This window comes from Macrotis lagotis, chromosome 5, assembly GCF_037893015.1.
Source record: "Macrotis lagotis isolate mMagLag1 chromosome 5, bilby.v1.9.chrom.fasta, whole genome shotgun sequence".
Classification (NCBI taxonomy): Eukaryota; Metazoa; Chordata; class Mammalia; order Peramelemorphia; family Peramelidae; genus Macrotis; species Macrotis lagotis.
The window spans coordinates 228,130,812-228,153,754 of NC_133662.1; the positions used below are offsets into that span (position 1 = coordinate 228,130,812).

The 22,943-nt window shown below is 38.6% G+C and overlaps 1 protein-coding gene across 16 annotated transcripts in view; it reads right to left on the reverse strand.

Annotated features, from left to right (window-relative positions):
• The window catches only part of OTUD7B (OTU deubiquitinase 7B), an 81,281-nt gene that overhangs the window by 47,433 nt on the left and 10,905 nt on the right, over window positions 1-22,943 (reverse strand). For 8 of the 16 annotated variants that reach the window (XM_074188682.1, XM_074188681.1, XM_074188679.1 and 5 more), the window contains one exon: window positions 14,693-14,808. The exons of 4 other annotated variants lie outside the window; for them this stretch is intronic. The gene's annotated coding sequence lies outside the window, so the exon portion shown is untranslated. 4 more of the 16 variants (XM_074188684.1, XM_074188683.1, XM_074188688.1 and 1 more) reach the window with 4 other exon arrangements.

Consider the following 22,943-nt stretch of genomic DNA (forward strand, 5'->3'; position numbering starts at 1 on the left):
TTTTGAACTATTCTATCCATTTGACCTAAGCTGGTTTTTAGCATGCTATTTTCTTCAGCATTTTTTTGGATTTCCTTGACTAAGCTGCTGACTTCATTTTCATGTTTTTCCTGCATCTCTCTTATTTCTTTTCCCAGTTTTTCTTCTAACTCCCTCATTTAATTTTCAAAGTCTTTTTTGAGCTCTGTCATAGCCTGAGCCCAATTTCTGTTTTTCTTGGAGTCTTTAGATGCAGGAGCTTGTGCTTCCTCATCTTCAGACTGAGTGCTTTGATCCTTCTTGGGCTCATATGCAAAATATTTCTCAATGGTGTTCCTCTTTTTTCTCTGCTTGCTCATTTTTCCCAGCCTTAACCTGTTTTGGGGGTGCTTCCTGAGCTTTTGGGGCACTCCCACAAGGGTCTCAGTGTGTGAGGCTCTGTCCTCCCTCCTGGTCTGTGAATGCCACAGGGCTGAGGTGGAGGGGCCCCTGCTAGTCTATGGGGGTTGGGGCCTAGACTGCAATCAGGATCTGAATGTGGTGAGAACCCCAGAGTCCTGTTCCAGGGGCAGAGGACAAAGCTCAGCAGTCTCTCTCTTTACTTTCCTCCCTAGGTTCGATGGGCTCATGCCCTGGGGGCCACCTGCTTCTGTTTCCTGGATCTGGACTGCTTTGGCCAGTTGCTCACTGTGTGCCCTGAGGGCTGGGCTTCATGTGCTCACTCAGGCAGAGGTCCCCCTGCTGTTCCCCCAATTTGTGCCTGGTACTCCCCAGTACATAGGTCAGGAAACTCCCCCGCTGCTGTGAGCTGTGGCTCCCAGCACTCTGGGACTGCCTCTGGAAGGATGAAGTTCTTCCGCTCTGGCAGGCCGCCCCTCCGACCCTGGGGAGCAGAGCCTTTCTGCTCTTTTCCAGGTTACATTGAGTAGGAGAACTGCCTCCCTGGGTCCCTCTGTGGGTTCTGTCTCTCGAAAGTTTAGTTAGAGTCCTTAGTTTAGAAGTTTTATGAGAGAGCACCTAAGACAGGATCCTCTCTTGTTGCCATCCCCTCCCCCCACCCCCCGCTCTTATTGTGCTATTTCTAAATCTTAAGGACAGGATGGGGGGGGGGGGCAGTTTACAAGTTTTCAGTGCTCCCAAAGAGATCTGATCCCAAGGTATAGCTGTTTGCTGCCAGTTTGAGTTCTCCAAGTTCCTGACCCAACTTTGGCTCTGAGCAAGAACAGACTATTCTGTTGGTCTGGGATTCCTGCCTTGGTTATTCCTGCAGGCTGGGCAAGATGCTAGAAGTGAGATCCGCTCTAAGCCTGAGGTGTGACCCACGTAACTGCTGCTGCTGGCTAGTCCGTGTGCAACAAAGTTGTTAGTTTTCACCTGAATCTGTTATAGGTCTGTGGTCTCCCTCAGCCTCTCTCCATATGCTCCTGATTCTGTCTCCAATGTCTGCAGACTTATATCTCCCTGTGCTGGATTGGGCTGGACAAATGACTCAATGTGACTTTTTCTGTATTTTCTCAACAGGATTTTGTTTGGATTTTCTAAATGTTTGGAAAAGCTGTAGAAGAAAGTTCATTGCAGCGCTGTCATTCCACTCCACTATATTGGCTCTACCTCAGAGTCCAGGTTTCTTCCCCAAGAACTATAGCCACATATCTCCATCTTTATATGTATTTTTGGACTTGGGGCCAAAGTATAGAATTTACATTTATTAAATCTCGGATGCCTCTATGGAGAATTAGAGATAATGCTAGCTTTTCAGCTATATATCAAGAGAATAAAAGTGCTACCCACTGATTCAAAGTACCAGACCCAAATGAACTAGATTCCAGGGTACTGAAATAATTGACTAATGTGACAACTGTGTTACTATCAGTGATTTTTCAAAGACTGTTAAAAATGGGAGAAGTACCAGAGCACTTGACAAAAACAAATGCTGACCATGTTTTTTAAAAAAGAAAAAGGGAATGGTGTATATAGTAAAAGTCTGCCCAAGGGTCAGAGAGTTTCACACTTCCCAGTCCTGAGAAAATGACTAAATATGACATTAAAGGGACTGTCTGACAGCCTCTAGAAAAGAAAGTGGTTTAATTATCCTTCTACGCAGATACCTTTCCCACATATAAGTTCAGTCTTATACTCTTGTGAACTTCAGTCCCATACTACTATTTGACTATATAGAACATCCCCTCACTTCTCTATTTTTTGCTGATGGCATTAGTATCTCTTCAGTAATCCAGCTTCACAACTTCAAAGTCACTGATTCTTCCCTCTCCCTCACCACTTATATTCTTTTTTTTTATTTTTGCAAGTAACTTGCCCAAGATCACACAGCTAAGTAAGTATTAAGTGTCTGAAGTCAAATTTGAACTGGGGTCCTCCTGACTCCAGGGCTGGTGCTCTATCCACTGAACTAGCCCTCACCACTTATATTCTTAGTGTCCAAGTCTTGTTGATTCTTCCTCAACAATATCTTTCATATCTGTCCCCTTTTCCTCCCTCAACCAACCTCTTCCCTAGCTGAGGCACTCATCAATTCTTACCTGGACTACAGATATATCCTCCTTATTAATAGGTCTCCCTCAAATTAACTAACACAACAAATGACAATAGTATGAAAACATTCTGAAAGGACAGAAAACTGGTGTTTCTCTAATTAGGTAAAATTTAATAATGATGAATATCATAATTGTGGTCTCTCTCAGACAGAATCATCCATTAGGATTAAAATCAAGTTCACAAGTATAAGACAGGAAAGCATGGTTAGGTTAATTAAAAAAGATATAAAAATTAAGTCCTATAGTTTGCTATCTCCTACTCAGACCACATCTCCAGTATTGTTTTTAGAGTTGGGTGTCACTTTTAAAATAATTTTTTTTATTTAAGGCAATGGGATTTGAGTGACTTGCTCAAGGTCATACAGATAGGCAAATAAGTGTCTGAGGCTGTATTTGAACTCAGGTCCTCCTGAGTCCAGGGCTGGTGCTCTATCCACTGCATCATCTAGCTGCCCCTTCGGTTCTACATTTTTAAAAGAGCATTAACAAGTTGGACAAAATTTAGAAGGGAAAACAAAAAGATCTCAAATTTAACTATTCTCTGTCTATATTCTCTTGGTAATCTAATCAGCTCCCATTAGTTTTACTAATATCTAGCTCTACATAGGTAACTGCCAAAGCTTGAGCTTCAGTGTCTTATTACTGATATGGACATTTCAAAGTGGCTGTCACAAACATTTTAAACTCAATATGTCTAAAACTGAATTTATTTTCTCCCCCCACCCCAAATTTCCATAATTCATTTGAAGAACACTTACATCCTTTCAGGGCCTTAGATTCATAATCTTGTCATTAGCTTCAATTCCCCACTCTTTCTCACTCCACTGAGCCAACCAATTGCTAAATCTTCTATCTTCACAACACTTTGCAAATAGGATTTCTATTCTTCACTCAATCTCCATATGACTTTAGTTTGGGACATAATCACCTTTCCTCTAGATTATTGCTACAGCCTCATAAGTTTCTCTTGATTCTGGACAGGTTCTGAATCAGAACAAAAAAAAAAAACTCTAGGAGGTTCTTCAATAGTAATGAAAAATTTACTTGGCACACTGGAAGGATATATTGAACAAGGAGAAGCAATGTGGACACTGTGAATTGAGAGATTGCTAAGCAAAGATTGGGGCAGCTAGGTGGTACAGTGGATAGAGCACTAGCTCTGCAGTCAGGAGGACCTGAATTCAAATCTGACTTCAGACACTTAATAACTGCCTAGTGTGTGACCTTGGGCAAGTCTTAATGCATTGTTTTAAATAAAATTAAGGAAAAAAAAAAGCAAGGTTGGTTGACCTCACTTGTCAAATATGGTATAGAAAATCTCCCCATAATCAATTATCTAAAACATATCATTACTGTATTCAAGAGAGATCTCAAATGTTCCCCATGTTAAAAGAAGGGAGAAGGGCCTTCTAATGGCCTAAACTAATGATGGTAAAATCCCTTTTAACACATAATCCATAGCACAGCCAAGTGTTTCTTAATCATAAAATTTTTAAAGTATAGTAGCCGACACCACAATCATATATTTTTATCACTGTTACGCTTTCCTTCTTCTAGTCATGTGAAATTTTGTGGGTTATTAGAGGGGAAGAAATAGTGAATTTAGTTTTTGTTTTTGTGATGAAAGTTATTGGTTATTTGTGGATCAGCATAATGAAGGGAAATGAAATGAAATCACTACTTCTTGCAAGAATAAAACCTAGGAAAATCAATTTCTTCCTATAGTTCCTCCCATGTCCAAATAGCATTCAGCCTAGAGATGCTATTGTTGAAAAAAACCTGGACAATAACCAGAGGAAGTATTTCACAGTATTATTTCTTATAAAGAATTCTAATCAATTCAGAAAACATTGTTACTTTAGACCCTAAAAATCCAAATGGCTCTAACATGCAGAATCCTTTTTAAATGGTGTGTGCTGCCAGGAAATGTCTCCTTTGTAGTAGCAGCTTTCTCAAGGAATCAAACAATCAGTTTCTTTCCATTCTTACCTGTCATTTTCTTCTCAACTCTGGACCGTCTCTTTTCTGTCTTCACCATTCAACTGAAACTGCTTTCTCTGAAGTTACCACTGATCTCTCAACTGCCAAATCTTTTCTTGATCCCCATCTCAATTGATCCCTTTGTGGTTTTTTACACTGTTGATCACCTCCTTAAAACTGTCTTCTCAAGTTTTCTTGAAGCTGCTCTTTCCTGGTTCTCCTACCTGCCAGCTCTTTCTCTGTCTTCTTTAACTAGGCCTGGCTCTGTCTTAGGCCCATTTCTCTTCTCTTTAATATGATCTCACATCTCTTAGGGCCTACACCAAACAGCTCAAACAGGATGACTCAGAGATCTTAAACTCAACTTTCATAATAGAACTTCTATTTCTCCCTAACCTCTCCACTCCATGCATAGTGACATCCTGATTACTATCACCATCCTCCCAATCGCCCAGGTTCACATTCTCAACACTCTCTCATTCAAGCTGCTGCCTCATCACAGCATCTCTCCCATATATGCTCCCTTTTCACCTCTTGACACTGGTACCACCCTCATCACCTCACACTCCAAGTGTTTTCTGGCTATCTCCCAATCTCTCTGACCTATGCTTTCCAGTCAGCTATCAAAGTGATTTTCCTATAGTACAAATCTAAAATTGTAACTCCCACTCTGAAATAATCTCCAGTGGCTCCCTATTACCTCATGACCAAATATCAAATCCTCTCTGGCTTTTAAATCTCTTCATGCCCTGACCCCTTTTCTACCTCTCCAATGAAGTCCACCCCCCCCTCCCCCATGAAGTACTCTACCAGCCTGTGACACTGCCCTTCTTGCTGTTCTTTGAACAAAGTCCTCCTCCCTCCTGACATGGTCATCCTCCATGGTTGAAATGCTCTCCCTCTTCACCTGGGACTCCTTGACTTTCTTCATGTCCAAGCTAAAATTCCACCTTTTGCACAAAACCTTTCCCAGATCTCCATAGCCCTACTGAGATTACTTCCAATTGATCCTGTATCATTGTGCTTGCTAGAGTGGTTTGTATGTTTTCTCCCCCACTGGAATATGGATGCTTTTTGGTCTTTCTTTGTATCCCCCAGAACCAAGCAGATACAATGAGAGCTCTGGCCTGGCCTTTGGCAGAGTTTCTATTTTGTTTATCCAACATCTCAGAGAGAGTCTGACAGTTTTCTACTGACCTAAGTCACAATCCCTCTCCTACTATCTGAATCTAGTTATAATTAATGATATACTGCAAGGACCTTTTCCATGTATATGAGAGCTATCCTTACAGCTAGATTATGAACAAATTAGTTAATGCTTCTGAGCTTCCACTCTCACTTAATACTAGCAAAAAGGACCAACAAGTTTAACAACTACTCAAGATCCCACCAGACCCTGAAAAAGCCTCAATGGAACAATGGAGCAACCTGGGCTACCTGGGCTGTGCTGATTTAAGGGCAGGGGCTACTTTTCCTTCTGTATGCCCAGCTTAACCCAGAGTACCTACTACTAAACTTTGCTCAGAGTACTCTGCCCATTCCCATTAACAAACATTAAACAATGGCAAAGCCACCTCTGGAAGGACTCTAACTAATAATAAAATCACTCTGTAAACAATGAGTGCACAAAGACGAGTTGAGATTTAAAAATAATTATGAACAGTTCACAATGTTGGTCATTTTGAACCAACTTTATCAAATGCAACAAGCACGGAAACCCCCTGTGCTGTGTGCCTTCCACACTTGCCATCAACCCTTGACTTCCCTTGATTCAGACATACTGTATTTATGCTTGCTGAGCTGCCCTCAAGAACTCAGGGAAGACTCTCCCAAAGCTCAGGAACTCTGGCACCAGAAGCCAAAGCCACAACATCCATGCTGGGAGTGACAAGGGAGATGGAGGAGCTCTAGGAGATTTCAAACTATGCTTCATCTACTTGCAAGTGAGTAGGAAACACATCTATCCAGACCTTATAAATCATAGAAACAAAATAAAACATCATCAAGGAAGAGCAACAAAGTCATTTTTTTCCCAGGAAGATGAGTGATAACATGAGATGGTCCAGAAAGTTCTGGGCTAGGAGTCAGAAGACATAGTAGGTTCAAATCCTGATTGTGACACTAAGTAGGTATGGAACCCCGAGAACAACTTAACCTGTTTCCTCATTTGGAGAGTGAGGGTAATGACAACACTAACACTAACCAACTACTAAGTCTCCAAGATCAAATTTGAACTTCCTTCTGACTCCAGGGCCAGGGTTCTATCCACTATGTCACTTAGCTGTCCCTCAAATGAAATAACATTCTTTTATGGCAGTGGTCGCTCATTTTAGTCCTGTAAATTAGGGCTTCCTTGGCAAAAATACTGGATTGTTTGTCATTTCCTTCCCCAACTCATTTTACAGATGAAGACACAGAGACAAACAGAGTAGAGTGATTTGCCCAGGTTCACCTGAGCTAGTAAGTGTCTGAGGCCAGATCTGAATTCAAGTCTTCCTGACTCCAGGCCTGGAACTATCCACTGGACCACCTAGCCTCATCAAAAAGAAGGTCACTGAAAAAGCAAGAAGAGAGTCAATGGGAAGCTGATTTGTCTTTTAGATTGGATATACAGACAACCCTATATATTTCTAACCTTATCCCAAAACCTGGGTTAGCCTAGATGGTTGCTGGGGTCCCTTTTAATTCTCAAGTTCTGTGAGTCTCTTAATTATACTCAATATTCCATTAGTACTACATTGATTAAACAAATAAAGGGAGGGAAAGAGGTAGTGTTTTTTAAGAGTTTCTAGGCTTATTTCAGCTCCATAAATGGCAAATATCCATTTGTCATCAAGAGTCTAAAGTGAATACAAGAGGTCTGGGGGTGGTGAATGGGAAAGGGAGTGGGAGACAGAAAGCTCTTTGTACTGGCAACTGTGTTTTCAAAACTGCTGATAGAAGGTTCCTTGGATTACAGTTATTTGGGAAATTTTAATAATTTGGATGGGTTGCACAATGGGTTTGACCTTCAGAAGTTTCAGTGTGGTGGAAGCCAGAGGGAAAGTTTGTTATTATGGTGTTGGCACAACAATATACTGGATAGAAACAGATATTGGATTAATGTTTATTTTGGGGTCTAGCCCAATGTGCCAGCTTATCAGATACAATACATTTTTATTCTCTTTTCCTCAGGGAACAGGACTACCAGATAGATAGGCTAGAAAGAACTTCTGAGCCTGAAAATCAGAGTTCAAATTCTAGTTCTATCACTAAAGTATCTCAGTCTCACCTGTAAAATGGGAATAACATCACACTATCCCCCACAAAAACTCACAGTGGTATTGAAGAGATCAAATGAAATAATATTTTTGTTTTGTTTTGTTCTGAGAGACAATTGGGGTTAAGTGACTTACCTAGGGTCATCCAACTAGTAAGTGTCCAAGATCAAATTTGAACTTCCTTCTGACTCCAGGGCCAGGGCTCTATTCACTATGACACTTAGCTATCCCTCAAATGAAATAATGTTCTTAAAAAGATTTTGTATGGGGGTGGCTAGGTGGCGCAGTGGATAGAGCATCAGCCCTGGAGTCAGGAGGACCTGAGTTCAAATCCAGCATTAGACACTTAATAATTACCTAGGTGTGGCCTTGGGCAAGCCACTTAATCCCATTGCCTTGCAAAAAAAAAAAAACCCAAAAAACCTTTGTATGCTATTAAACACTACATAAATAAAGCTAAAGTGTATTTTATCATCTGAAAATGGCAGGTCATCCTTCTTCATCAATGCTTATGGAAATCTACTTCTTCTTTCAAGACACAGATCAGGTGACACTTTCTTCTGGAGACCTTCCTTGAAGCTATAGCTGAATATGGTTTCTACTCAAATTTCCCTAGAGTTCATTAAGTCCCTTGACAACTTATTACATTTTGTATTATATTGTGAACATGCCATATACACCAAGTAGACTATGAGCTTCGAAAAGTGAACTGGGGTTTTTATACTAGCCACTGGTGCAATGTCTTTGAGATATTAGGTGCTCAATAAATGCTGAACTAACTTCTAATAAACCTACTATTGCCATATAATAACTTAATTCAGGGAATTAAAATTCAATCACAAGATTATCTAGTTCCCCTGATTCTCTTCTATCTCCACAGTCCCTATTCTTTGGGACATTCCAACACCACATCACCATAAAGGATGAAAAGAAGGATGGAGGAGAAATTCAATTCAAAACAACAAACATGCATTAGGCACCATACTGGGTGCTAGGGAGATGGACAGCCCTCATCCTCAGAGAGCTTATGTTCTATTTGACTGATTGAAATCAACTGGTGATCAACTCTTCACTATCTATATATGCTTATTATATGTCTTCTGTGATCATTTTCTTCTCATCTCTTGAAGATCAAATCCCTACAAACATCTAACAAACATCTAAACCATTTCCTCCTCACTATTACCCCACATTGATGGCTGATATAATCAAAGGATATAAACCAATTTTCACAGCAGTCTAAAATAAAGAGGTACATATTCCACAAAAATTCTCTAATGCAATTCAAAACCAAATATACATACATACACACACACACACACATATATATATATATATATATATATATTTATTTATTTATTTTCTTATTCATTGTTCAAGTTCTATTATTTTTTTCTTACTTTCTCCAATCATCAGCACAAAACATTGGAAAGACTGGATCTTAAATCCAAGGGCTTGGATCCAAATCATAGTTCTCCCTCTTGTAAACTGTGAAACCTTGGAAAACCCACTTACTTCTCTGGGCCTCAGTTTCACAATCTATAAAATAAGAAAGTTAGAGTACATGATCTCTAGGGTCTCTTCTAGCCCTGAATTTATGAGTCTGTAATCTCAGTTGAATGCTCCATCCTCTGAACTGTTAGAATTGATCAATTATTACTCAGAATTACTGATAGCTGTCATCCTATGAGTATTAAATCTTTTCCAATTAAATTATCAGCTACTTGAGAGCAGGAAAAAGGGACCACACCTAAGTCCCTAAAGTCCTCACAAATATGTACTCATTATGTTGTTGTCTTTCCATGATGAGAATAACAAGAGATTATATCAGAAACAGTTTATAGGCTATTTGTGGGCTTCACTTACTCTCAATTAGCCCAACCAGTATGAATAATCAAGGTGAACTGGATATCATTTAGCACAATCAAGTCAGCCCCTTCAGGAATCCCAAATTTCTTTTTGGGGTTTTTTTTGGGGGGGCAAGACAATTGGGTTAAGTGGCTTGCCCAAGGCCACATAGCTAGGTAATTATTAAGTGTCTGAGGTCAGATTCAAACTCAGGTCCTCCTGACTCCAGGGCCAGTGCTCTATCCACTGCACCACCTAGCCGCCCCCCCCCAACTGCCCCCAAATTTCTTTTTAAAAGAACTATGTATAAGATAAAAGATTTAGCTTCCATTTGATCAAAAATTTCCCCACCTGTTTTTAAGTTAACCTAGAATCTTGACCTTGTCCTTTGCACATGCTCATGGAGATCTAGCTGTTCTTGCTTATGAGTATAATGAGCAGGTTAGGGGAACCATATGAGAAGCAATTAAATTGTGACCCCAGCCTATGATTGGCATGAAGGGGCAGGAACAAAGCCTTTCAAACTGCATAAAAGATCTTGCATTTGAGGACTTCCCTGCCCCTCTCTCCCGTCTTAAGAAGTGTGCCATAAAAAAGTGTGCCATTTTGTTAAAATATTTTAATAAAAAAAAATTTCAATGAAAAAAAAGATCTATTCTTATTGCCTTCACCTTTCCCCTTTTCTTAGGTTGCGATAGATAGGCAGAAAGTTCCTACCCAATAACATGCTAGACTTTTTAAAAAATGCTCTTATTTGTACAGATTCATTAGATATCCTTCCCAGTTTAACAATACTAAGAGGCACCAGAAGAAGACAATTGAGTTGGGTGGTAATTATGACACTCACCAAATTATAAGCAGTCACCTAAATCTTAATGTCAGTCCTATCTCCTCCCAAGGTTGGTATGAGATACCAGGTTATGTAACCACTCTGTACATAGTTGCACCCATTTTCTATTTCTATTGTATATATTTACATATGTACTTGTTGCCACTCCTATTAGAATCTAAGCTCTTTCCAAGTACTTTGTGAGACTGAGAGCAGGACCTAATGAGAAGTTTAATAAATGCTTACTGGGAGGGCAATTAGATGGCACAGTGGATAGAGCATCAGCCCTGGAGGCAGGAGGACCTGAGTTCAAATTCGACCTCAGACACTTATTAACTTAGCTGTGTAACCTTAGGCAAGTCACTTATCCCCAAAGCTTTGCAAAAATAAAAAAAAATAAATAAAAATAAATGTTTACTGGTTCATCAACAGTGAAAACAATAGGACTTGTGAAATTATAAAGAACAATAAAAATGAACAGTGTATCATTATTTATGTGACAGAATTGTGGAAAATGAATTAATCAGCAAGCATTTATGAAATGCCTACCATGTTCCAGACCCTAGCAGGAAGTCAGTCTGTCCAGGAAGCAGAGAATTTTGTAACAGCAAGGTGTCCTAAAAATATCACATAATGCAGGTCTCCACAATTGGGAAAGAAGAAGGGGACAAATATATTTCTGCAGCACTCATACCATGCATCAGGTACTGTGTCTCAGCACTCTGCTCCTCACAAGCCTGGAAGTAGTCATTAACCCTATTTTACAGAGAAAGAAACTGAGGCAGAAAGAGGTCAAGTGACTTGCTCAGGGTCACACAGATAATAAGTATGTGAGGCAGGGTTTGAGCTCCAGCCTTCCCAACACTGTGGAAGTCCCTAGCTGCCCCAAAGAGCTGGAGAGATCCTGGAAATCCTCAGCTGCAAAAGGCTCAGTAACTACATTTATACTCTGGTTTCTTTTAGTCCATGGAAATCAATTAATTTGTACCTGAATGTTAATCTGCAGGGAATAAGGGACTAGCCTAGATCTCTCATATTTCTTGTCTCATCTTGCCTTTAATACTAAGATACAGAGAGAGTCCTAATTAGGCTAATTCATTTGCTCTTTCTCTCCTTTAGTGGTTGCCTCTCACATCAATTAAAAGGAGTTGTGTGTATATAACTTAGCTGCAAAAAAATTACATTCTAAGACTATATTATCAAAAAATAGATTTTCTTTCTTAAAAGGTTGTTGATCCTAATAGTTTTGTACCTTTCAATTTAACAAAGGAAAAACCAAGATCCCCCAAAATTAAGTAATAGGACAAAACTCTAACATCTCTTGTGAGGAGCAAAGCCAAAACTCCCAAGTCTTAGTTCAGCATTCTTCTCTTTTTTTCCCCTTATTTTACTATAATTTTACTTTATTTTTCCAATTACATTCATCCATTTGCAAGTTTGAGTTCCATAATTTTCTACCACTCTCCCTTCCCTCATCCCCATAGTGATAAACAATTTGGTAAAAGTTGAATAAAGACAATCATGTTTAACATAGACAACCATGTTTAACATGTTTCCATATTCATCAAAATGTGAAAGAAGATTTAGAACTGGGGGGGAACCCATAAGAAAGAAAAATAAAAGAAGCTGGGGTTTTTTTTTTTGGTTTTTGCAAAGTAATGAGATTAAGTGACTTGCCCAGGGTCACACAGCTAGGTAACTATTAACTGTCTGAGGCCGGATTTGAACTCAGGTGCTCCCAATTCCAGAGCCAGTACTCTATCGGCTGCACCACCTAGCTGCCCCTTAAAAGAAGTTTTCAAAAGTGAACATAATATGCTTTGCTCTGCATTCAGACTCCATAGTTTTTTTTTTCTCTAGATATGGATGCCAGCATTCTTTTCCCTATAGTCTATGTGTCATTTCTAATCTCAGTTTGACTTTTCTTCCCCCACCTCAAAACTTATCAGTTTCTTTCATGGATATCAGTTAATGTATTTGAAACAAATGAAATCCATTTTAACAGCAGTAACAAGGTATATGAAGGAAAATCTGTTGCCAAGAAAAATTATTAAATGTATTCCCAAAGACAAGTGATGTGAAATTTGTGTGCTTTCTTGTTTTTAAGTAGAGAAAGTTGAACAAAACTACAAGATATATTAGTCAATTTTAAATTTTTCTTTTCTACTAGCACTTTCAAATCACCATCAAATTCACTATATGCTATACAGAAAAAATTGAAAGGAAATACCAACTTTAAAAATGTATTTCTTGGGGGTGGCTAGGTGGTGCAGTGGATAAAGCACCAGCCCTGGAGTCAGGAGTACCTGGGTTCAAATCTGGTCTCAGACACTTAATAATAATTACCTAGCTGTGTGGCCTTAAGCAAGCCACTTAACCCCATTTGCCTTGCCAAAAAAAAAAAAAAATGTATTTCTTCTTGATCAAAATAATGACCAAGACTCTGAAGGGGCAAATGTTTTTGCCACCACATTCCCAGAATCTGTTTACTGGAATGGAGAGCAACTATAAACATTAAACAACTCACAAGTACATGGTACTTTAAGGTTTACTAAGCCCTTATTTCCTTTACCCAAAGGAAACTTACAACCCAAATACAAGGTTACAATGACCTAGATACAGCTTTCCTTCCCGTGAATATTCTGTTAATACCAAATCTACAACTTCTAGAGAAGGACCTATAGCAGAATTCTGTTTACCCCTAAGGAGGAATTAGAGAAAACACACCACTGGGATCAAACTCTGTAGGGATGAAAGTTCTTGTCTAATGTATTTTTTTAATTAATTCAAGACTTTTAAAACATGTTATTAGTTCTCTTCCATGAGGGAGAGTGAGAAAGGGAGGGCAGGCAAAAGAAAGGGCAGGACAGGGAAGAGAAGAGAACAGAAGGGGAGAGAAGAGGGAAGGGAGAGGAGAGAAGAAAAGCAGTTATTAAGCACCCTATGCAGGTTACTATGTACCTGTTACTCACTGTGCTGAATGGTAATCAGGAATAAGGGGTTCTGATGAAATTAGATCTGCAGCCTAGTCACACAGTTCAATCACACTCTTTTCCTGTATATTGCATGAGAAAATGGAGCAAACAGGGTTATAGATGGTGCATTGTTGCTTTATCGCTGGGCAAAGCCTGTACCTGCAGGTGTAGCATTCTAGTTATAAGATGTACTCTACCGGTTCTGACCCCACTAAGTTACGTTTTCTTGGAAGCCTTCCTGGGTTCTCAGGTTCTTCAAATATAAAATAAGGAGCAGAATTAGATTTTTTAAGGTCCTTCAAAATCTAACAGTCTAAGATTCTACTCCTTCATATTAGATATTTACAGATCTAGACAACAGACTAGAAGGGGCTATTTCCTCCCAAGAGATTAAAATGATATCACACAAACTAACACCCCAGACAGGTATTTTTAATTTAAAACACTGAGCTTCCAAGGGAAAAAATATGATGGTTTTCAAATTTTCTAACATAAATAATGCAACAAAACATACACTGAAAATTCCTATTTACCCAGATCACTAGGCTATTTTATGCTACCTGAGGGTCAGAAAGTAAGGGCAATTTGATTGAGCAGAAGTTATAGGCAGGCTGAGCCATCATTACCAGTAGAGATCAAGAATTTGATCTTATCAAAGTGATGGGAAGGAAATTCATTCTAGCAAAACAAAAATCACAGATTCTTTCTAAAAGTAGTCTATTCTCAGAGTATGAGGGTTAGGCTAGATTAGCTCAACAGGTTAAAGTGATACTCTAGTTCTAAACCATGTTTTGGTTTTTTTTTTTATTCCCATAGCACCTATAGTAGTACCTTATACATAATAAGTTATTAGTAAATATTTGTCATATAACTTTAAAAAGACTGTCCTAAGGAAATCCAATGACAACATCCAAAGGCTATGAGTAAGACAATGTAAGACTCCTAAGTTGCCACATCCCCCACTATTGAACTTGGCTAATGCAAAATGCTTTCTACAAGGTAAATAAGTGGGTCTTGCACACATTCAAAGACTCTCCCTGCAGGGGCTGGCACCCATAACCACAGAGGTCCTGCTTCCTTCAGCACAGTCCTAACAAGCACCTTCTCTCTTGGTTCCCACAAGCTAATTTATAAAAATGGCAACTTTGAAACAATAACAATAATTTTGTATAATCCGCGAATGATCTCATGACTATCCAAATGGCCTTCAACAGAAAAAAAGGTTCTCCACCCCTGCTCTAGTCCCTGAAATTATTATCCATTTACCTGAATACAGAATACCAGGAGGAGACTGAGCCATCCACCTTGATCTGGATGAGCAGCAATAAGCCAGTATATCTGGTCAGAGGCCACACATATGCTCACAATCAAAACAGAGAGAACTAAGGGGAAAAGAAAGAGCAAAATGAAATACTTCAATTGGCATCATAATATTTACAGTGTTAATGACACATATTAGTCACCAATGCCCTACCCCAAACAACTTGCAAGTGGGCAAGGAAGGCTCAGGAAGTCAAAGAAAAAATAAAAGTCTCTTTGCTCTATAAACACAAAGTCATTGATGTGCCAAAGTTGATCATCCTAACTGTGTACAAGTACGAGTGTGGGAGTGTAGGCTATGAGTGTATGTGTATGTGTGCATGTGGTATAGGTGTAGATGAATCTGTATGGATGTGGGTTCAAAGACTAAAGGCAAAAGGAAAAGGAGATGGTAGAGGATAAGCTGGATGGACAGCAACATGGAAACAATAAACATGACCTTAAACAGATTTCAAGACATAGTAAAAGATAAAAGGCCATGGGGTCAAAAAAAAAAAAATCAGACACAACTGAACAATAAAAACCAAAATTAGGATATATCTGTGAGTGGATTATCAGCATTGTAAATTATTTGAAGCCTCCTTCCTTCCACTGTCCAAACTGCTGAGAGCCATTAGGGCCTAGATCAATAATTCCCGTGGGAGCCTAACTATTTCAAAGTCAAACACAAATAACTTTTGTGTTACTAAAAGCTGTGTCACCACATGGCAAAGTCATCATATTTCCCAGAAAGTGAAGTTAGAATAAAGGAAAGAATTCAGAACTAGGTAACGAGAAGGCCTGGATTTGAGTACTGCCTCTAATAACGACATGTTACATACCTCCATTTTCTCATCTGTTAAGTGTAAATTATTATATATAGTCTAACACAGTATGGCCTGGAGGGATTTGCATGAACTGATGCTGAGTGAGATGAGCAGAACCAGAAAAACACTGTATACCCTAACAGCAAGATGGCAGTGATGATCAACCTTGATGGACTTGCTCATTCCATCAGTGCAACAACCAGGGACAATTTTGGTCTATCTGCAATTGAGAATACCATCTGTATCCAGAGAAAGAATTGTGGAGTTTGAACAAAGACCAAAGACTATTACCTTTAATATAAAAAAAAGTTATCTTATTATGTAATTTTGATATCTCTTATACTTTTTTTCCCATAAGAATATGATTTCTCTCTCATCACATTCAACTTAGATCAGTGTATACCATGGAAACAATGTAAAGACTAACAGACTACCTTCTGTGGAGGGTGGGGGAGGGAAGTGAAATTGGGGGAAAATTGTAAAATTCAAAATAAATAAATAAATTTTTTAAAGAAGGAGAATTATTCTTATGACTGAGGAGAATTAAGAAAAAATTTTACAAAGGAAGTGGAATCCAAGTGGTAGGAATTGTATCAATAATGCTGTGAAGGCACAAAGAGGACATTATAGACAAATAAAAGCGAGAACAAAATTACAGAGGTTGGAAAGTATGATACATGCTCTGAGAATGTAGGTAAGATGTGTGAAAGACAATAGCAGGAAATGTGGCTAAGATTATTTATTGTTTGTTGTTCAGTCACTCAATTGTGTCTGCATCTTTGTTACACCATGGACACCAGGTCCTTCTATCCTCCACTATCTCTCAAAGTCTGTCCAAGTTCATGTTTGTTGTTTCTGAGGCATTACTACCTCTCCATTTTATCTTCTGTCATTCCCTTTTCCTTTTGTCTTCACTTTCCCAATGTCAGTCTTTTCTAATGAGTCCCATTTTCTCATCACATAGTCAAAGTATTTAAAGCTTCAAAGTAGTTAACCTTCCTGTGAATAGTCTGAATTAATTTCTTTAAGAAATTTTGACCCCCTTCCCATCCGTGGGACTCTCAAAAGTCCTCTCTAGTACTACAATTCTTAAGTGTCAATTCTTTCCTTACAGTCTAATTCTGACAACCATACATTGTCGCTGAAAAGCTTAGACTTATGCGGACCTTTGTCAGCAAAATGATTTCTCTGCTTTTTAGTAAGTTATCCTTAGATTTCAATTTTTCATACTTTCCTTCCAGGAACAAGGATCTTTTAATTTCAGTCTCCTTCTTGGTTAAAGTACCATGAAAGTCAAAGGAAAATAAATTTTCAAGGGAAAAAAAAGGGCATGCTTAATAAATGTCATCTATCGCCCCCCCCCCAAAAAAAAGATGAGAATAAAGGCTAGGAAAACGCCAGTGGAGCTGGTAGGAAAAAGGCATTTCAGTCAAAGCACTGACATGAAGACAGGAAACCAGGGTCATGTTTAATGGCCAATAGTCATATTAGAATATATGAATAAGGATAGTCAAAGAAGGCTGAAAAAAGTAGGTTGGTGCAAACAGTTGTTAGTTTGCTGTGCTGTTGAAAGTAAATGTGAGGGACATCCCATCTTCCAAGGCTTAATAAGAACAGTGGAAGAGGTATGAACAGTCAAATAAGCAACCTTCCTTTTAATTTCCAATAGTCATTCATGTCTGAAATGCTTTTACCAAGCTTTAAAGGGATTCCTGCTGCCAGTAACAACTTTAATAACTTAACTGAAAGAAAACTATACAGAGAAAGGAAAAAAATAGTGTTGTGCCCCAGAATTGGAAGGGGGACAGGGGAGAGATAAAAGATCCGGAAGAGAAGGACAATGCAAAAACATGTAGTTACAAGGGAGCTAACTATTTCTAGAAGTGAAACTCTGAGAGAGAACACCCTTAGGAACTAAAAAAAGTGTCCTGCTGAACAACTATTCTTCTTACCAGGCTTTTTTTTTTATATTAAAAAATAGACATAAATATAGATATCATCTAAGTATATAGAAAAACAGTAAAATGGTGGGGGGGAAGCTTATGAGAGGTAGTAATACCTTGGAAACAACAATGTGGTGGTCTTCTCAATTTATTTTCTAAATTGATGTGCTTACTTCTTTACTCTTAGCAGTAAGTACACATCTTTCTCTTCAGCTGTATTGAGTTTTTGACTCATGTTACTGTCAACATAGTAGAGCTGAAAATATATTGGTCTTGGTATAAGATGTTCTAGTTCTTGTCTGGACTCTCCCACTGAGTAGTTGTATTACCTCTCCAACCTTGATATGCCCCAAAAGGCAGTAATCTCAAAACCAGATTAACTAGATTGAATTTATCTTTCCCTCTAAGTATTTCTCTCATTTCAGACAATAATGCTACCATTCAAAAGATATTAACATCCTATAAGTAGGATTTCTATATTATATGGAAGAATAAAATTTGACAATCTCTAAAATTCCCTGGCTCTTAAAAAATCCTATATTATGCACAAGTAATTATTTTATGTCAAATCTAGTTCTTGATGTGTGGGGGGCATATATTCCAGTTTTACCTTTTCAAGGTTACTATAACATATGATACTTAGTGTGTGCAGAACACTATATTAGGCAAGAAAGTATAAGAAATTGCCCCTACCCTCAAGGAATTTATAATCTCTATTTGTGACTAATCCCAAGGGTTCCACTGGTCTCTTACCCATTAGTAATGTCAATTTTTAACAAAAATGAATCACCCTCTACAAAACCTTTCCTTCCCTGAACTGTTATGACATTACTGTCAATGGGGTATTCATTTAATACAAATAAAATGCATTATCTTTGTATACACACATACACACACACACACACACACAAACACACTAATATGTTCCATGTTTTCTTAAATAGGTTACAAGCTTCTTATACCTCCCAGCACCTAGCACAATGCTTTAGGGAAGGTAAGCACCAACAAAAGGAGATATTGTTTATAGCTTTAACGTCCTTTGATTTTAAGTGAAACACAATAATATTGTTCCTCATATGAAAAAATATTCTAATAATAATTGAAGAAACACAAATTAAAACATCTCTAAGATTCAACTGACATCTGGATTGGGCAAAGTTAACAAAAAGGAAAATGACAAATGTTGGAGTGGCTTTGGAAAACAGACACACCAATGCACTGCTAGTAGAACTAGGAATTAGTCCTTGCATACAAGAAAGAAATTTGGAACCATGCCCAAAAGTTACTAAACTGCACACAGTTTACTACTAGCAGGCCTATACCCCAAAGAGATCAAAGAAAGAATAAAAGGACCCTCTATACAAAACCAATGATAGAAATGCTTTTCATAGTGGCAAAGAACTGGAAACTAAGCGGGTATCTAGAGAATGGCTGAACAAATTGTGGCATATGACTGTGATGGAATATTATTGTACTTTAAGAAATGACGAAAGGAATGGTTTTAGAGAAGAGTGATTAAAATTTGCAAGAAATAATACAGAAGGGGTGGCTAGGTGGTGCAGTAGATAGAGCACTGGCCTTGGAGTCAGGAGAACCTGAATTCAAATCCGACCTCAGACACTTAGCCGTGTGGCCTTGGGCAAGCCAGTTAACCCTACTGTCTTGCAAAAAAATTAAAAAAAAAAAAAAAGAAATGATACAGAACAAAGTGGTCAAAACTAGAAAGAACAAAAATTTTTATATGGTAAAAACAAACAACTCTGAAAGATTTAGGACTTCTATTTTATGAATTTAATGGCCAATCACTACTTAAGACCAGCAACAAAGAATACCTATCATCTGACAGAAAAGTAATAGACTAAGGATTCAGAATAAAACATGTATTTTTCGACATGGCTAATGTTGAAATTTATTTAACTGAATATTTTTTAAGGATTTTTCCTCTTCAATTGTTTAAATGAGGAAAAGAAATAAATGTTTATTAATAGAAAACAAAAAATATCATTTTTTAAAACCCTAAAGATAATAAGTAAATAGGAAGGGCATGGAAAAGGTCAATTTCTTAATCTGTTTTTTTAAAAAAAAAGTTGAAATAAAAAGTTTCATTCTATCTGCAAATTTTGAGTTCTAATATTTGCTAGTTTCTACGTAAAATCTAATTCGTGTATGTTTAAAGATATAGAGAAAATGTTTCTTTTTTGTTTTCATATATTTATATTTTTGCATTCTGTGTAATCAGCAAGCAAAATAAATTAAGTGTTAAGTGGCTTGCCCAAGGCCACACAGCTAGGTAATTATCAAGTGTCTGAGACCGGATTTGAACCCAGGTACTCCTGACTCCAGGGCCAGTGCTTTATCCACTATGCCACCTAGCCGCCCTTATTCTTCCTTCTTGAAGAAGATCATAATGTTAAGGGAGGTGATGACATGACAAACACAAGAACTGGATGGGGGCGGGGCTGTGATAATATGATGCCAAGAAAACTGGGCATGGGAGTGATGAGATCAGTTGGAGACAAACTCTGTAAATCTTTTGTTTGCATTGTAAAGGGAATCTTTCTTGTCCTTCCACACCTAAGTGCCTGACCTTCAACCTGATTTGGATTGCATTGTTTTTTGGGTGGGGTGGGTGGGTTTTGGGTGGGTTTGGGTGCTCCAGGGAGCACAGGTCCTGGAAGACCACCCAAAAGAGACCCCTCCACAAAAGGCAAAATCTCCAATGAGGGACTTGGGTCATTCTCAGGTCACCACCTCCTCCCATGGACTCTGGGAGGAGGGAGGGGCTCGAGCCTTTTGACCTTCCATTCTCCTGCTGAACCCTGGCCAATTGGCCTGGCCAATTCAATCATCGATCCTCATGGTCTTCTTTTTCTAGCTTTTCTATCCCTTTCTTATTATGCTGCAACTTCCTTTAATAAATCTCTATTCTCTTTCCAAAACCTTCATTCCTGAGTCTGAGTCACAATTCTTTGCGGGGCAGAACTGAACCCAAGAAACAAATCAGCAGCTACAATAAATCTCACAAAATTGGCCATATAGGAATTAGGAATAGTGGAGATAGCCATGGATTAGATAGACAGAAAGACAGACAAATAGATATAGATAAAGAGGTAACCATAATTACAACATTGGTTTCCTTTGTAATCTTATGTATTTAAAAATATTATTTTAAGAGAGAGTAGACTTCACTAGATTGCCAAAGAAAGGAAAGAACACAAAAGTATTTGTTAGGACCTTTCTACAAATAATCATAAACTAAAATATTTAGCCCTTTATATAACATCCCCATCTAAAACAATGTTCAAGTCCTTAAGGAGAGGGGCTAGTTTTCTTTTTTGTGAGTAGCCCCATCACAGAAGGCCCTTAAAAACCTCAAGAAGTCAAACCTTATCAAACTATTGAATCTCAATTGGACACAGATTATGTGTGTTTGTGTATGTCTGTGTGTGTGTGTTTGTATGCATGCATGAATGTGCATGCAAGTACCTAGAACTTAATAGGAGAGTAGACTGGCTTGCCTCCTTCCCCCAACCCCCCATGCCCCACAAAGTTCTCCCTGAAACAAAGACCCATCTCTCTAAAATTTTCCTATGACGCTGAGTTCCCCACATCCCATTCCCTGAAGAAATAAAGAGTTTTAAGTCACTCAAAGGACAGTGGAGGCATATGAAAGGAATGAGTAAAAAAGATTTCTATGAGAGAAATAGTGGAAATGGTATCATTATAGTGACAAGAGGACTAGATAAGGGGAAAGAGTTATCTCCCCAGGTGCTCCTTACTGCCAGCCACACAATGTCCAGAAATAGAAAGGAAGATCTAGCACACACATCATTTCTATCTCTGCAATACAACTTCATATCTATCCCCTTTTCCCCCACTCACTTCACCTTCACCCCAATTAATGTCCTAATCACCCCCCACCTAAACTTAACTGCAACATCCCAACATAATTTTCAATTTCCAGGCCTTCCCCTCTCTAAACTACCCTCCACACAAGCTGCCAAAATAATCTTCCTACAAAAGCACAGGGGTGACTGTCACACCCCTGATCAAGAGCCTTAACTAGCATCCATATTCTTTGGGATCCAATACAAACTCCTCTGTCTGGCATTTAAAGTCCTTCACCACCCAACTCCAGTCTACTACTTATGATTTATTTCATCCCCCACTCCCACACATATACACCCTGTGTCCCATCCATTAAGCTGACTAGCTATTCCTCAAATATGATGTTCTATCACCCACCTCCCCACAGCTGAATTGACTAACTTTCTCACATCTGTACTCTCTCTATCCTGAATATACACATCTATTAACAGGGATTGTTTCATTCTTTGTTCTTATCACAGAGTTGGCACACAGCTTCATCAACTCGTTAACCATTGCACAATATATTTTACACCCCTTAAGGGAAGGAACTATCATTTAATTTGGTTTTTATTCTTAGACCCTACCCCACAATACTTTGCATACAGTAGGCCAAGAACAAAAGTTCAGCAGGTTAGATGAATGTGATAGCTTTGTGGTCAAGTACTTTCAGGAAGAAAAGGAGAAAAGTTGCTCTGAACAGGACAGGAAAGCTTTTAGAAGGATTATATATGGCACAGTCCTTCAAACTGGCAAAGGTTGCTAACCCCTTAGCTTTTAAGCACTCAATGTGGCCTCTTCTGTAAATAGTTAATTATCAGTATAAATTGTCCCAGTCAGGGGTAGCACTTTTCCCCCCAAGAGAACCCCATCATTCCAAAGCAAAGATTCTTTTATAAAAGAATCAGGATTCTGTCCGATAGATTTCACAAGTGACTTGGTGCGACCATAAAGAGGGGCTACAGAATCAAAGTAGAACTTGTCAATTTTGGAAAGCAGGATTAACTAGCCTGCATGAAACTCTTTCATTCTTATGCTAAATCTACTCAAAGCATGACCCAACTCCACACCCAGGCCCTCCACCCATCAATACTCCCCTCCAAATATCTTTCTCCCCCCCACCAAAACCTCCCTTCTCCTCTTCAGTCCCTTCAGTCTCTGATCCCTGTCTTCTCACTCTGACTGTGATTATAGGATTTCAAATCAGATTTGGAGACTACCCCCAAAATCTCTAGTCCAGGACAAGGAGTGAAGACTCCTAGGCTCTCTTTCCTGAGATACTCCCTCCAAAAAGTTACCAGAAACTCAAGATTCTTTATGATTTGTATAACCTTAGCCTATCAATAGTAGGGAGGAGAGTAAAGGTTGGTATGAGAAAACAGGCAAGTCAGTTCATTAGAAACTGAAAAATCATTAGTCAGTTCTTAACTTCTGTTGAGTATTAACTCTCAATACATGTTCAATCCCATATTTACTTTCCCCTGCCAACTCAGTATAAAATGGGATACTACCTAGGTCTACATATTACACCCAAACTATCAGTCCATACATGGTTAACAAATAACCCAATTTTAGTAGTTT